The sequence below is a fragment of the Hemiscyllium ocellatum genome, chromosome 10, assembly GCF_020745735.1.
Source record: "Hemiscyllium ocellatum isolate sHemOce1 chromosome 10, sHemOce1.pat.X.cur, whole genome shotgun sequence".
NCBI classification, from domain to species: Eukaryota; Metazoa; Chordata; class Chondrichthyes; order Orectolobiformes; family Hemiscylliidae; genus Hemiscyllium; species Hemiscyllium ocellatum.
In genome coordinates this window covers 99,907,991-99,925,439 of record NC_083410.1, presented here as the reverse complement: position 1 = coordinate 99,925,439, position 17,449 = coordinate 99,907,991, and the positions used below count along the sequence as shown (strand labels likewise).

The 17,449-nt window shown below is 39.4% G+C and overlaps 1 long non-coding RNA gene across 2 annotated transcripts in view; it reads left to right on the top strand.

Annotated features, from left to right (window-relative positions):
• The window catches only part of LOC132819877 (uncharacterized), a 46,604-nt gene that overhangs the window by 17,433 nt on the left and 11,722 nt on the right, over window positions 1–17,449 (top strand). The gene's annotated exons all lie outside the window — the stretch shown is intronic.

Here is a 17,449-nt window from a genome sequence, read left to right as displayed (position 1 = left end):
ACAGTCACGTTTGAAAATTGATATTGCAGATTTTTTTGTGACTAAGATCATGCAAATATCAATTGCACATAATTCTGCATTAATAATAAAAAGTACTTCTGATTGCCAGTCATGTGCTCATAATAACATATGACTGTGTGCAACAATCCTTGCTTACACTGCTAATTTTCTTGCTAATGCTGTTTTTGTAATATCCAGCTTACTCCTAAACCAGCCAGACTGGTTTGGTTTAATATGGCTAAGACCTGCTGTTTGATTTTCTGTCCATTCTTAAACCAGTTGATTTATTCTAAACATTTCACAAATCACGGAACAGGGAAAAAAAATCATTCGGCATAACAACCTACTCCTTCACATGAAGGAATTCCTTCACATCTCCCTCAAATTATGTAAACTTGCTCAATTTGCTTGATCCGACCCATTTAATCCCTGGTGAAAAATGTCCACAAATGTGTTCCTAAGAGCAAAACTAAGCACAATATCAGAATATCAGTTCTTGTATTTTGATTCCCGATTAACCACTATCATGTTCTATGTAGTATTAATAATGTCTGTCAGTATTTTGTGGTAATCAGTCCATTCATAAATAGATACTATGTTGGCTTTACAAAAATGATCTCAATTGATACAGCATTAGCATGCCTTTTGTGCTTAATTATGCCTTATTGCCACTAATCAATGAAAAGGACAAATCCTTACCTCTTACTTCTTTCAAGTTCTTTCTGCTTATTTGTTTTTTTTACTTAACTTTCTTGTTCTGTACACACACTAAAAGTTACATGATCTACTCCCATGCATTTTATTCAGCCTTCTCAAGATTGTGAAGATGAAGTTTTGATCTTTCCAAGTCAGAGAATTGTCTGATTTTTCACTACCAGCCATGTTTAGACATTAAATGATAATCAGCTTTATAAAAAAGAAACTAATATTGTTCGTATAATGTCATATTTCTGTAGGTGTTTCGCTTCTAACTAAATGTTTAGCTGCTCATATATCTAAATGTCTATGATGTTACCTATAGACTTTAAATTTCTGAGAAGTCTGAGAGTATTCTAAGCACTATTGCTTTATACTGGCACAGTATTTTTGTCATTGGAGGATTTTAATAGCTTTATTAAACAAACAAGCAATTCAGTTTTTTAATGTTCCAATCCTGTCATAAATTTAAAGTATTATAAATAAATTCACTTTACGTAGACAGTGTTGCATTGTAATGAAAAGGCCACGCGATACCATTTTTGTATTTACAGATTCAAACAAGCAGCAGAATCTAAACATGTTGCTTTGTTAAAAGAAAATCAACAGAAATCTTTCCAAGTGTTGGTTATAAAGGTGTTGCCCTGTGATCCAGTTCCTTCTATCTTAGGAGATCACAGTTAAAGATCTCTGCTGATCTGCAAACTGGACCTCTCCTCACTTCCTGTAGTCTGCAAAGCATCACAGACCATCCCCTCCCACCTCCTTTTCCGAAATCCAAATTTTGTTGCTTCACATTTGAATGTCTCACAACAGTCAAATGATTATGGTTCCAACTTACACAGTATCCTGTCTAACAGAGGAACCTTTATCTATAGCCATATACAAGGAGAAAGTGAGGACTGCAGATGCTGGAGATCAGAGCTGAAAATGTGTTGCTGGAAAAGCGCAGCAGGTCAAGCAGCATCCAAAGAGCAGGAGAATCGATGTTTCGGGCATGAGCCCTTCTTCAGGAACTATAGCCATATACACCAAGCACACAATATAGAGAAAACTGACCAGAAGAATTGGAGGAGAGTTGCTGAGAATTTTCACTACACAACAATTTAATATTAATGGAATGCACTAAATGGGTGTTGGAAAAGTAATTTAACTGTACCTTTCAAAAGGAAAATGGATACATAGCTGCAATAATTCAAATTTATACAAATGGCTTAACATTGTGAAATATCCCAAACAGTTTATCAGATATGTTTGAGGTTTTCAAAATCACGGGGAATGTAGGAAGTGTGGATAGGGAGAAAATGTTCCCACTCCTAAATGGATCATGAACCAGAAAGCACAGTTTTGAAGAAAAATGAATTCACACAGCGAGTGTTTAAGAGTACAAACATGTTGCCCAACACTCAACTGAAGCACTCAGGAAGACACTAGATGATCATTTGAATACAGAGAATGAGCGAGACTATGAGGTAAAGATATGAGATTGCCAGAAGTTAAAATGCCCAGAGCACTGGTGCAGGCATGTTGGGCCCAAATGGCTTCCTTCTGCACTTCAAATGTTCTGAGAATCTGAAGACAAGATACTGAGTCATGACAGGAGGTATCAGGACAAGTAACCAAGAGCTTGACTAAAAAAGGCCAAGGAGGGGAAACAGATGGAGACATTTAGAGAGAACATTCTGGATTCCACCCTAAACAGCTTTAGGCATGGCCATAATGAAAATTATGGAAATCATGGACACACAAGGGGCCAGGTTTGGAGGGACGAAGATACCTTAGAGGGTGCACGGCTCGAGACAAAGAGGGACAAGGCCATGGAAGAACCTGAATAGGGTGCTGAAATCAATGTGTTGCTGGGTGGAAAATCAATGAGCAAAGTAGTGATGGGTGAATCAGACTTGGTGTGAGTTATAGACTACAGTGTGTTAGATAAACTTAAGTTTCCTAAAGATAAAGGATTGTCCAGAGGTAGGAGAAAGTGAGGTCTGCAGATGCTGGAGATCAGAGCTGAAAATGTGTTGCTGGTTAAAGCGCAGCAGGTCAGGCAGCATCCAAGGAACAGGAAATTCGACGTTTCGGGCATAAGCCCTCGAATTTCCTGTTCCTTGGATGCTGCCTGACCTGCTGCGCTTTAACCAGCAACACATTTTCAGCATAGTCCAGAGGTACCAGACACATGGCTGAGGGTTTCAGTGGAAAATAGCCAAGACCCAGGTGGAGATGTCTACATTTTGGAGGTGGAAAATAGCATTTTGGTGATCCAGAGGAAATGGGATTGGAAGCTTATCTCGGGCTCAGATTAGACCCAAAGTGGTGCAAATCTGGTTCAGGTTGAGACAGTAACAAGGATGAAGGAGGGAATTTGTGTTGAACAAACAAGTGGGAACCAGAGACATTGAGAAGGAGGCCATTCACATCATTAAGTTCATGCCGCCTGTCTACAGAGAAATCTAATCAATCTTGTTCCCCCACTGTATACCCCATATTTTTATATGTCCCTGTTTACCTCATGTCTCTCCAATTTTGAACAGTTGATTGCCCACTTCCACTACCCTCATGGGCAACAGATTTCAGGTCATTACCACTCGCTGCGTTAAAAAGGATCCCCTATCCCTCCTGCTTCTCTTGCCAAAAAAAACCTTAAATCTGAGTCTCCTGGTCCTTATGTCATCAACTAATAGAATTAGCTTTACTGTGCCTTTACCATATGACCTTTCACAATCTTGATTACTCTGACAGATCAACCTCAATCTCTTGTTCCAAAAAGAACAAATCCAATCTAGTGTTGTAACTAAAATCCCTGGAACAATTCTGATTTCATCTACATCATCTACATCCTCTTAAGGTCCGTCATGTCTTTCCAAAAGAATGGTAATCAGAACTCGACGTAAATCACCATTTGCACCCTCCAACCGTGGAACTTTATCCAGGTTCAACATAATTTCTTTGGTTTTATTTTGTATTCAGTGCATCTGTTTGTGAAGACCAAGATCCAGTCTTCATAGTGTTTCATTGGAGGACATTGCTCGTCATCCAAAAAAGGATGTCAAGATTAGCAAAACAGCAAATTTGGAATGTAGGAAGGTGATGGTGAGGTACTGCTGAATGTCATTAGCATACACAAGGAACTTAGGCATTATATTTTTGGATAATATTGTTGGGAGGCAGCACGTGGATGAGAAATAGAACACAACAAAGCTTAGATCTTTAGGAGACATAGCTGTAATTTTATAGAAGCATGAAGATAAGCCATAAAAGGTCATCCTTCAGATATTACTGGATTCATATCCAGAAATGGAATCCACTGAGGAGAGTTGCTACAATAAAACATAAATTTCCACCCTGTATATTTGAAAATCAAAGACTCTGGAGCTTTGTACAAAAAGTATAAACATGGTGGATGAATGGTCTTCTCTCATTCAATATGATTCTATGACTTGCAAACAATAGAAATAATGTTTTAAAAATTAATCCATCCACAAAACATTTGTGATTTTTTTTCTAAGAAGTTGCTTTAAGCTCACGATTTTCAGTTGTAATCATGTGGTCAATAATTGTAGTTCATAATGTAGGTGTCAATTGATTATATTGATCAAATTATGATGTTCAACTATTCTTAGATATGGAATTTATATGACAATTATTCATTTTTTATAGTGATGGTTTTATTCCAGAAAATTAGTGAAGGATAGACCTTAAACCAATCTTTGTACTTTGTTATATTTATTGATAGCAACACACATTACAGGTATACACCTTTTAATCTAACCATGCACTTTTAGTCTGGGTTGAGTTATAGAAGACTCAGAGGGCAGTTGCATTAATGCCGACTCTCTGCATATAACAAAATAATATAATTTATCATTAATAAATAAATGACCATTGCTATAATAGATCCTAACAGGCTTATATACAACTAAATATGTTGCTTGTCCACTGAAAGGTGAAAAACTAAATTATTTATGGTTAAACCAGATGAAATTTGGGAATGCCAACATCATCATGCTACAATTTTGATGTCATGTTCACAGCCATTTTTCAGCTTTAACACAAAGACTACTTTCTCATTCCCACATTTCTGATGGATAGCATCAAGGCAACTTCCAAGATTACATAGAGGCAGCTGAATGAAATCCCATGACTGAAGGGGTACTGCCAGGACATAGTCAATGATACTTTACACTGATTATGATAATTGTAGACGTTTCAGCATTTACTTTAGAATTGCATTTATTTGTTCCAAACATCTGCTGGCAACCCTGGCATCTAACTATGGATAGCCTATTTGATGCTGACATGATGAAGCACATATTTGCTTTAAACAAATGCGATTTTTTTTATTTTTCAAAAATGTCAAGAGAAAGAAAACCTATTTAGAACCACACCATCAAAATGTTTTGTACAATAATTGCTCGTCTTAAAATGATCAAGATATTGTTTAAATTAGATAGATTTAACAGTGCAGCGGAAAGGCAGCATTCATAGAACACAGAACAGTACAGCACAGAACAGGCCCTTCAGCCCACAATGTTGTGCCGACCATTGATCCTCATGTATGCACCCTCAAATCTCTGTGACAATTTCACTTCTGCACAGTGTATTCAATATTTTTCAATCGTCAGAGATCTAGCCTATTTTATTCTGCATCATTGTCACGTTTGTGAGCATAGCTTAAGTTCCCAGCGGTTGCTCTTTTCGTGTTGGGAAAATGGACAGCATCAGTTTATCATCGTCAAGGAGGCGCAGTAGAGCAAAATCTGGCATTTTATTTTACGTAAATCCACCTTCACACTGAATTGGTGCGAAGTTACAAATAATACGAAATAGCCCTTCAGAATTAGACTCAGACAATTTGAGATCTAAAAACAAAATGAATTCGCGCAGTAAAGAAACGCACTTTTCAGAAACGGAATAATTCACTCCGTTCTGCAAACAGTTAAGTGTCCCTTGCTTCCGAAGTACTGTGTTGATTACACGGCTCTTTCAGCTTTGCTAGTCATCCTCTGAAATGTTTCTAGACATTTCTGGCCTTTTTGTTTCTAAATAAACACATTTATACCACATCTGATTCGATGTGCTGCAATTTAACACTTCTTAATAAATTCAACCAAATTATAACAAATGTGTTAAACCTCCCTCAGAGCCTTAGGCATTAAAACTGAGAAAGAGAGAGAAAACCTCGACTCCAATTCTAGAGTTTAAATTACTAAGGGTAACAGCAGGGATTCTAACTTTATTGCAATTGGCTTTAAGACTATGTACTGCACTTAACTATCTTGCCTTGCAAGTTCTCTCTTAGCTTGCCAATGGAATTCTAATAAAAAGAGAAGGCAAGCCCCATGACAATAAATGACTTTATTTACTTGAATAGTTTGTGAGAGATGCGTTTAACAAAGTTTATATGCTCACCACTCTAACACTGCAGGATCAAAATGTGGAGAGAGAAGTGGCTCCTTAACCATGAAGGGGAGGGTGACAGTGGCATCTGCAAGATTTTGAACAGACTTTATTAATTAATTGAACTCCGTTGAAATTTTGGAACTGATTCGAACCAAATTAAATCAATTCCTTCATTAGACAGATAAGCTGCTAGTCCAGAGTATACGTCTTTGATTTTTTTTGATGACTGGATATATTGATGACCAGTTAATTGTGTTACAACTGATGTGTTAATGAGTTAACCAATGAAAAAAACATGTAAGCAAATCGCTGTGCGATCAGTCTGGATGCAACTGAAGTTTTACTATGTGCTCATTGAGAATTTGTTACATTCTTCCAGTCAAGCCTTGAAATAAAGTTTTATCAATGTATTGCTCCCAAGAAAACTGTGCCACCAAATTAAACGATAGCATGGCTTTGTAAAATATGTGTAATTGTGGATGTGCATGTTCATAAAGTAGAGGAGAATTAGGGAAATACTTCAGGAAAAAAAAGTATGTAGTTATTTTTTTAAAAAATGCAGCATTTGCACTGTGAGTTTTTAGACAATTAATGTAAGAAGACCACAGCATGATACGACACCTAAAAATATTCATTGTCAACTCTGCATTCCTATTCATATGAGAATGGAGGTTCTGAAATTGCACTGGCATCTGAACACTGAAGCCTTATCATGCATTTCAAATTGTTCTGTTAGTAAACCTATAACATTTGTTGAACTTTCAGTCACTTATTTCACATAAGCTGAAAATTAAGACAAACTATGCTGTCAGACAGAAGGACATGCTTCATTGTTTTAATTAGCAACAATGGAAAAATTCTAAATTTACATGTTCAGTTTTTGTGCAAGCATACACAAAATGAACGGTACACTGAAATGAAAAATGACACATCAAAACGTCAAGTAAGAGGATGCAGATAATTATATTTACTGAAAGTCTAAAATCTGTTCTTAAAATAAGTTGCCCCTTGCAAATTTTTTTTGTCATTCCCTGTTGATTTACATAAACTAAACAAAATTCAGTCTGAAATTTTAACATTGCTACTACAGAAATTGCATATAACAGAGAAGGTGTTCTATGTCAGACAAATTCAATTTGAAATACCAAATGTGACTTCGCAATTTTTTAATTTGCTTTGCTTAAATATTGCTATAATGGCAAGAGGTTTGCTTTGCAAAAGTTTATGAGAGTAATCTGAAATTAAGCAAATCTATTCTGAATATTAATAAAATAATTTAATTAAACTCATTAAAATTTCATTAAAATCAATTATGTGTTCTCAGAAAATATGAAGCACTAAAGCCTAAAGCAGAAAAAAATCTCCTTACAATGGATTCTCTGTGAATGTAGTGCAGAGTAAGAATCCTCTTTTTAATGCATTTGTGCATTTCCTTTATGGAATTATTTTACTTGCTGGTTCAATTATATTATCATAGTTGCTATTTTAATGTTTTGTAGTTGCTATTAGACATCTGAAAGCTGATAGTTAGCTTTGCAAATATTGATGTGCGTTATAGCTAATAAAGATACCTATTTCACATACATTCACATAATATATATATATAGATATAAGTGCTTAAATGTGTTCACAAAGTAGTGCCATGATTCCCTTGTTTTTTAAAAAAACACAAATTTAAGAAATAAACTATTTGATTGTTAGAACAGCAACAAACGTGTAAACCAGTGTTAGTTCATCTTGTAAGATGGTCTGAAGTTCTAGCATCATTCATACATGATCAGTTTCACTTCTATATACAGTAGTAAAGTTTGGTGAATTGAACAGAAATCAGTGTACACAATCTTTGTAATATTCTTCACAGACTGGAATCATAACTACTGCAATTACTTCACTGTCGGAACAGCGTTTTTCTCCAGCAAGTGTTGACATTAGGAAATAACCAGTGTCAATGTTGCAGAATAATACTCTGTGCCAACCATAAACTTCTGAACGGATATATTAATCACCTCACCCGCAAAATGGAGTCACTTCAGTTGCTGGAAACAATTACTGAATGAATGTTTACATGAATGAAACATTTCTCAGCCTCACCATTCTCTTTTTAAGATCTAATTTTAATAAATTATTATGAACTGCCAAATTAGTGCAAAGGTTGTTAAGGCTTTTATTAACTGTTTGCCGAACATTATGTTTAAAATTAATTGTTCGGTTAATTTGCAACATCAATTGTTTCAAAAAAATCCAAGTCAAGAAAATGCCAGTTTTCTCAATGGTTCTTAATTCTATTTTTCTGCTGCTGGATTTATATTTTAAAATTTCCTATCCTCTAATTACAGAGCTTATCTAGGTAGATACAAACTGTGATTTTGACTGAATTATAATTAAAGTTAGAACATCAGGCAAGGTGGCATCCTTTGATAAAAAGTAGAATATTCATCATCTTGAAGTCATAACATGAATCTGACAAAACAGATGGAGACCAATTAGTCCATTGTATTTGTGTGGACTCTTTTATCCAGCGAGTTCCACTCCCCTGCCCTTTTTCCACAATTCCTGCAAACCTTTCCTTTTTAAATATTATCAAACTTTCTTTTGGGGAAGCAGTGAAGCCATGGTAGTATCGCTGGACTGGTAATCCAGAACTCCCAGTTCAATGTTCTGAAGACACCGGTTCAAATCCCACTATGGCAAATGGTAAAACTTGAATTGAATTCAGTACGATAAAAAGCTAGACTAATGTAACCACTATTGGTACAAAAAAAGATTGATTCATGAATGTCCTTTAAGGAAAGAAATCTGCCATCCTTACCTAGCCTGGCCAACATGCGACTGCAGATCTATGAAAACGTGGTTGACTCTTAACTGCCCTCTGGGTAATTAGGGATGGGTAATAAATGCTGACTGAGCCACCACTGCCCACATCCAATGAACAAATAAATACATACATTTCTGTCAAAGGCTCACCCTACCAGTCAAAATATTCCACTGCCAAGGAAAGACCTGCTGACCAATTGAATGTTTATAAGTAAAATGTCTTAAGGGCAATGCTAACATCAAAACTTGAGTGGGTTAGGGAGAGAGTGCAGGAACTAAATTGGAGGGAAAATAAAGCAAAACGTACCCCATGGTGCACCACCTCACTCTAAAGGCATCGAGAGCATTGCTGGACACAGTATGTTCCCTCTCCAATGATGCATTGAAGTTTTCATAGAATCCCCACAGAGTGGAAACAGGGTCTTCAGCACAACAAGTCCACACCAATCCTTAGAAGAGTATCCCACACACACCCATTCTACATTCACCCCTCACTAACACATCCCTGAATGATATGGGCAATTTAGCATGGTCAATTCACCTGACCTGCACATCTTTGGATATTGGGAGGAAACCGGAGCACCCAGGGCGAACTCACGTAGACACAGGGAGAATGTACAAATTCCACACAGGTAGTCACCCAAGGTGGGATTTGAACCCGGGTCTCTGACACTATGAGGCAGCAATGCTAACCACTGAGCCTCCGTGCTACCCCAACCTAATCAGAACTACAGAGAACAGTCAGGCAGTGGGCAGCAATGACCCCTCCCATCATCCCCATCCCACTTCCACAACCCAATGCCTGGACATGTTTATAGGCAGCCAGGGGCAGACACATAAGGAGATCTGCCCACACCCCTCCATATCAAGTCACCAAAGATTAGAAGCATAGGGCTGAAGTGCAACCAAAACACAACAAGAGATTCTTCACATAACTAAAAAAGGGAGTGGAAATACCCACAATCAATGTACACTTAGTCCATGGACTCCACAGCGCCGCTGTATAAACAGCTAGGCTAGAAGTCCATGAACCGTCACAAGCTGCTCTTATGTAGGATTGATGCCTGCAATACCCTCCACCCCAGCTCCCTGATGGAATGTGGGAGGACTTTTATGTCAAATTGTAGAATGAATACAACAAGTTATTATGGGACCAGAAATGCTTGGAGCGGAGGTCTAACAGAAAAGGAAAATACAGCAAATGTTGTAAATCTGAAAGAAAAACAGGAAGTGTTGGAAGTAGCCAACAGTTCAGGCAGTATCTATGGAGAGAAAGGAAGAGTTGACGTCTCAGGTCAATGACCTTTTTGTTAGAGCATTGCCTCTAATGTCAAAGGGGAAGGCATTATAACAGGTGTCCAAGTATTTGTTTGACTCTAAGTATCATCTTAAATTTCCAGCAAAAGATGTAGCAGTAATACAATAACACATTTAGCTAAGTTCCAAAAAGTGACAAAGAGACAAAGTGACAACGAATGACACTCTATCACATAATCTCAGTATTAAGCACATATTTCTAAACACAAGTTTTTTTTGTTCACTTTTCTCAACTTCCCTAGGCCACACTCTTTTCAATCTTGATCATGCAATATCGACATTGGACCTTTGTCTTGTTTTTTTATTATAGTTTGAAGGGCCATTTCAAACATTAACTCCTCTGGGCCTTTGTAATCTTGTCCCAGATACTTACTGTTCCCCATGATTAATAGCAGACAGGAAAAAGTAATATAATGCACATACTTTTACTCTCTCTGGTATTTCAAGTGTCAATAATTTTTCACTTGGAAGCATTTATACAATACATTTAAAACAAAGTAACATTGAATATGCATGCCTTCATATTCAAAGTATTACGAAATTGGGAAAGGAATGTCCTGAATGACATTCAATTTATCAAATAATTCCACGGTGGAGCCCTGTTAAAAACAAACTTGCTTTTATAATTAGCTTTAAAGTAATCTGTTAAAACCAATTCTTAACGCAGTATCCCTAATTTGCATTGTTAATGTTGATTCTATAATAACTTGATGTCGTCATCAGAAATCCACTGGACTACAGACTTTCTAAAGCCAAAGTATAGACTTTGGCCTGATTACTTGATGGACAAAGGAGGACCTCGCATTTATCTAAATTAAACTCCTCTGCCCATTGGCTCATCTGATCAAGATCCCATTGTAATCCGAGGTAACCTTCTTCACTGTCCACTGCACCTCCAATTTTGGTGTCATCTACAAACTTACTAACTATTCCTCTTAAGCTCACATCCAAATCATTTATATAAATGATGAAAAGTATTGGACCCAACACTGATCCTAGTGGCACACCACTGGTTACAGGCCTCTAATCTGAAAAACAACCCTCCACCACCACCCTGTCTTCCAACTTTAAGCCAGTTCTGTATCCAAATGGCTAGTTCTCCCTGTATTCCATGAGATCTATATCAGAAATCTAATTCCTGATGAAGGGCTTATGCCCAAAACATCGAATTTCCTGTTCCTTGGATGCTGCCTGGCCTGCTGCGCTTTTCCAGCAACATATTTTCAGCTTCCATGAGATCTAACCTTGCTAACCAGTCTCCCATGGTGAACCTTGTCGAATGCCTTACTGAAGTCCATATAGATCACATCTATCCCTCTGCCCTCATCAATCCTCTTTGTAACGTCTTCAAAAAACTCAATCAAGTTTGTGAGACATGATTTCCCACACACAAAACCATGTTGCCTATCCCTAATAAGTCCTTGCCTTTCCAAATATATGCCCATCCTGTCCTTCAGGATTCTCTCTAACAACTTGCCCACCACCGACGTCAGGCTCACTGGTCTATAATTCCCTGGCTTGTCCTTACCGCCTTTTTAAAATAGTGGCATTATGTTAGCCAACCTCCAGTCTTCTGGCACCTCACCTGTGACTATCAATGATACAAATGTCTCAGCAAGAGGCCCAGCAACCACTTCTCTAGCTTCCCACAGAGTTCTAGGATACATCTGATCAGGTCCTAGGGATTTATCTACTTTTATGCCTTTCAAGACATCCAACACTTCCTCCTCTGTAATATGGATATTTTTGAAAATGTCTCCATCTATCTCCTCACATTCTATACCTTCCATGTTTTTTTACACAGTAAAGATTGATGCAAAATATTCGTTTAGCATTTCCCCCCATCTCCTGCGGCTCCACACAAAAGCAGCCCTACTGATCTTTGAGAGGCCCTATTCTCTCCTTAGTTACTCTTTTGTCCTTAATGTATTTGAAAAAACCTTTTGGATTGTCCTTAACTCTACTTACCAAAGCTATCTCATGTCCCCTTTTTGATCTCCTGATTTCCCTATTAAGTCTACTCCTACTGCCTTTATACTCTTCTAAGGATTCATTTGATCTATCCTGTCAATACCTGACATTTGCTTCCTTCTTTTTCTTAACTAAACCCTCAATTTCTTTAGTCATCCTAGTTTTAAAATAGTGATGAAAAAGGATAGACCAGATCTCAAAGTTGGATGGATGAGGGTGGCTGTGGAAGGTTACTGGTTGGGACGTGAGAGTAAGAAACAGAGTGCTTGGAAGCCTACATCGTGGCGGATAGATGTGTACAGGGACTGGATGTCCATGGTGAAGATGAGGCATTGGGGGCCAGCGAAACAAAAATCTTGGAGGAGGTGAAGTGCGTGGGTGGTGTTCCGAATGTAGGTGGGGAGTTCCACTTGGCTGGCTGCACCTGGCTGAACTGGTCCTCACCCTTAACACCTTCTCCTTCCATTCCTTCCACTTCCTCCAAACCAAAGGGGTAGCCATGGGCACCTGCATGGGACCCAGCTATGCCTGCCTTTTTGTCGGGTACATTGAACAGTCCATCCACCGGTGCCACCCCCATCTGTTCTTCTGCTGCATCAATGACTGTATCGGTGCTACCTTGTGCTCCCACGAGGAGGTTGAGAAGTTCATCAACTTCACTAACACCTTTCAACCCGACCTCAAATGCACCTGGACCATCTCGGACACCTCCCACCCCTTCCTGGACCTCACCACCTCCATCTCTGGCAACCAACTCAATATGAACATCTACTACAAGCCCACTGACTACCATGGATACCTCGACTACACCTCTTCCCATCCTACCTCCTGTAAAAGTGCCACCCCTCATTCCCAATTCCTCCACCTCTGCCGCATCTGTTCCCAGAATGACAAATTCCACTATCTCAGTCCCAAGCCTCCAACTTGGCACCACTTTCCTGACCTATCCATTACATTTCCCATCTATCTGCTCCACTGTCCTCTCTGACCTATCACTTTCTCCCTCACCTACATCTACCTATCACATTCTCAGCTTCCTCTTCCCCAACGCAATCCCCCTCCCATTTATCTCTCAGCTCCCTGGCCCACAAGCCTCATTGCTGATGAAGGGCTTATGCCTGAAACGTCGATTCTCCTGCTCCTCAGATGCTGCATGACCTGCTGTGCTTTTGCAGCACCACACTCTCAATAATGATCTCCAACATCTGCAATCCTCACTTTCTCCGGGTATGTGAATCGGAAAAGTTTGGAGGGATATGGGCTGGGGTGCTGGCAGGTGGGACTAGATTGAGTTGGGATATCTGGTCTGCATGGACGAATTGGACTGAAGGGTCTGCTTCCACGCTGTATATCTGTAAGACTCTATGAGTCTAATAGAATTATGGTCACTGGACCCCCACTGACACCTCAGTCACCTGCCCTGCCTTATTTTCCAAAAATAGGTCAAGTTTTGCACCTTCTCTAGTAGCTACATCCACTTACTGAATCAGGAAAATTTCTTGTACACACTTAACAAATTCCTCTCCATCTAAACCCTTCATACTATGACAGTCCCAGTCTATGTTTGGCAAGTTAAAAATCCCCGACCATAACTACCCTATTTTTCTTATAGATAACAGAGATCTCCTTACAAAGATGTTTCTCAATTTCACACTGACTATTGGGGGTCTATAATATAATCCCAATAAGGTGATCATCCCTTTCTTATTTCTCAGTTCCATCCATATAACTTCCCTGGATGTATTTCCGGGAATATCCTCCCTCAGCACAGCTGTAATGTTCTCCCTTATCAAAAACACCACTCCCCCTCCTCTCTTGCCTCCCATTCTATTCTTCCTGTCGTGTTTGCATCCTGGAACATTCAGCTGCCAGTCCTGTCCATCCCTAAGCCATGTTTCCGCAATTACTATGATATCCCAGTCCCATGTTCCTAACCATGCCCTGAGTTAATCTGCCTTCCCTGTTCGGCTCCTTGCATTGAAATAAATGCAATTTAATTTGTCAGTCCTACCTTGTTCTCTGCTTTGTCCCTACCTCCCCTGGCTGTTTGACTTTCTCAACTGTATCAGTCTCAGATTGATCTCTTTCCTCTCTATCTCCCTGGTCCCATTCCCCCACTTTATTAGCTTAAATCCTCCTGAGCAGCTCTAGCAAATCCCCCAGCCAGTATATTACTCCCCTTCCAATTCAGGTGCAATCCATCCTTCCTGTACAGGTCATTTCTACCCCAGAAGAGATTCCAATGATCCAAAAAGGTGAATCCTTCTCCCATGCACCAGCTCCTCAGCCATGCATTCATCTGCTCTATCCTCCTTATTCCAGCCCTCACTAGCTCGTAGCACTGGGAGTAATCCAGATATTACTTCTCTCGAGAACCTCCTTTTTAAATTCCTACCGCTCTATATCCTCCCTTCAGAATCTCATTCTTTTCCCTTCCTATGTCATTGGTTCCAACATGTACAATAACCTCCTGCTGACCCTCTCCCCCTTGAGAACATTCCGCACCCTTCCTGAGACATCCTTGATCCTGGCACCAGGGAGGCAACACACCATTCTGCTTTTTCGCTGCTGGCCACAGAAACGTCTGCCCATGTTTCGGATTAGAGAGATCCCGAACATAATCAATCTCTTGGAACCCAAAGATCTCTCATTGTATTAGAGCCAGTCTCAATACCAGAAACTTCTACCACCTTTCCTGCAGGTAACCCATCTATGTGACTGTATATGTGACTTTTCTCCCTTCCTATAGCTGCCATTGATTTCCCCCCCACCCCCGCTGTTGTAAATTCCTCATTGCCTCTAACTGTTGCTCCAATTGATCCATTCGATCTGATAGGATTCACAACCAAAGACACAATATTGCAGATATAATCTTCAGTAACACGTAAACTCTCCCTAAACTCCCACCTCCAACAAGAAGAGCATATCACTCTACTAAGGGCCATTTTTACTTCTTCCAATCTGCAGACGCAGAAAATAGCACTGTCTTAGTTTTGGTAAAGGAATTGAAACCGGCTGTTCAAATGGTCACCCAAAATCTTGTTAAATAACAGTTATCATTAAATGTGCCTGTAAGTGTTCATCAGTGAGGCAAGCAAAGATTTAGTGATTTTGATTCACAGTAAATGGTCTTTTTGGGGTAAGTGTTGACATTGATTTCATGCATTACTTTAAGGGACGTTCACCACTTAAAGGGATACTTACCCTTTAATGTTCACTTAATGCTGGAGGTGCCAGCTGGAACAGTCTCTGGAGGGTGGATTGTCACCATGGAGAAGGTAAATGGAGATCTATTCAGTTATCGGATCCTCCTGGTACCTCAAATATATGTGAATAATTGTATGTATAAGAGAGGTCATAGAGTCATAGAGATGTACAGCATGGAAACAGACCCTTTGGTCCAACCTGCCCATGCTGACCAGATATCCCAACCCAATCTAGTTCCACCTGCCAGCACCCGGCCCACATCCCTCCAAACCCTTCCTATTCATATACCCATCCAAATGCCTCTTAAATGTTGCAATTGTACCAGCCTCCACCACATCCCGTGGCAGCTCTTCACTCTTCTTGGATAGAGTCAAAGTCCAATGGTCTGTTTGTTTACGTGGTATGCAACTGCACAGAACCAAACTGCATTTGTGACAATGTATATGTACGAAGTTTTTTTTTAATGAATTAAATATGTTTTTGAAATAAAGAATCGATTTTCACCATGCAGATGGAAAACAGGATGCTTTCTGTTGTCAGAGACCAGCCTCCACCAGGAAACTACTTCAAGTTCAAACTTTTTGGAGGGACAGGATGGGTGTCTTAACTGATGAAGCCTTTATGTGGATAATTGACCTATTCAGGAGTGCAAGCAACTCCACACATTTCAGAGAAATGCATGATGGAGAAAATAGAGACAGGGCTTCCACATGCATGATTTTGTTGTTGTTTTCTCTCGAAATGTCCATCTCTGTTCGAGTGTAATTCGGGTCCTGAAAATCTGAGCGAGGAGTATAGCTAGGACTGTGGATAGGACTGTAAGTTAAAGACAACAGGTCAATGCATCATTGTCGAAAAATTTGGTGAGACCACACCTGAATAGTGTTTTAAATTTTGGTCTCGATCCTGAAGCAAGATGTACTTGGAGGTGGTACGGCAAATGCTGATGAGATTTGTCCCCACAATGAGGGAGTTGTCCCATGATTTACCCTCTGTAGTGAAGAATTGCAAAGATTCACAGCATTCTGAGGGAAGAAGATCCCCTTCATCCCTGTCTTAAATGTGCAACCTGTTGTTCTGAGATGATGCCCTCTGGAGTGAGACTGTTCCACACGAGGAAACAACCTTTCTGCATCTACCCTAACAAGTCCCCTAAGAATCTTGTATGTTTCAGTGAGGTTGCCTTTCAGTTTTTCTAAATTCTAGTGAGTACAGGCCCAACCTACGAAACCTGTCCTCATCAGACAATCTGTCCATACCTAAGATTAACTCAGTGAACCTTCTCCAAACTGCCTCCCATGTCAGCTCATTTTTCCTTAGACTCGAGCCCAAAATGATTCATAATATTCTAACTGTGTTCCAACTCGTGCCTTGTATCATTTTTGCAAAATCTCCTCACTTTATTACCCTTTTCCCTTTGAACGAAAGACCAACGTTACTTTTGCCTTTCCTGTTACTCACAGAACTTGAACATTAGCTTTTTGTGATTCCTGAGCAAGGATTTCCAAATCCCTCTCTTCTGTAGCTTTCTACAGTCTTTCTCCAATTATAATAATATTCAGTTCCTGTATTCTTCCTGCATAATCCCACATTTCCTCCACATAATACTCCATCTGTCATTTTTTTGCCCATTCACTTATCCTGTCGATAGCAGAACTCTTTGTCATCCCTACCACTTGCCTTCTCACTTATTTTTTTTGGCATCTGCAAACTCCTTTCAAATACCCATCTGACCAATCACAGTCACGCAAGTTTGATTTTGCAGCCAGAGTTCATAGGGACATAGAGTCAGAGAGGCACAGAGTTATACAGTACAGAAAAAGACCTTTTGTCTAATCAGTCCATATTGAACATAATCCGAAACTAAATTAGTCCCACCTGCCTGCTCCTGGTCCATATCCCTCCAAACTTTACCTATGCATATACTTATCCACATGTCTTTTAGCCAGTGTAATTGTACCCACATCCACCACTTCCTCAGGAAGTTCATTCCACACGTGAACTATCGTCTGTATAAAACACTTGCCCCTCATGTCTTTTT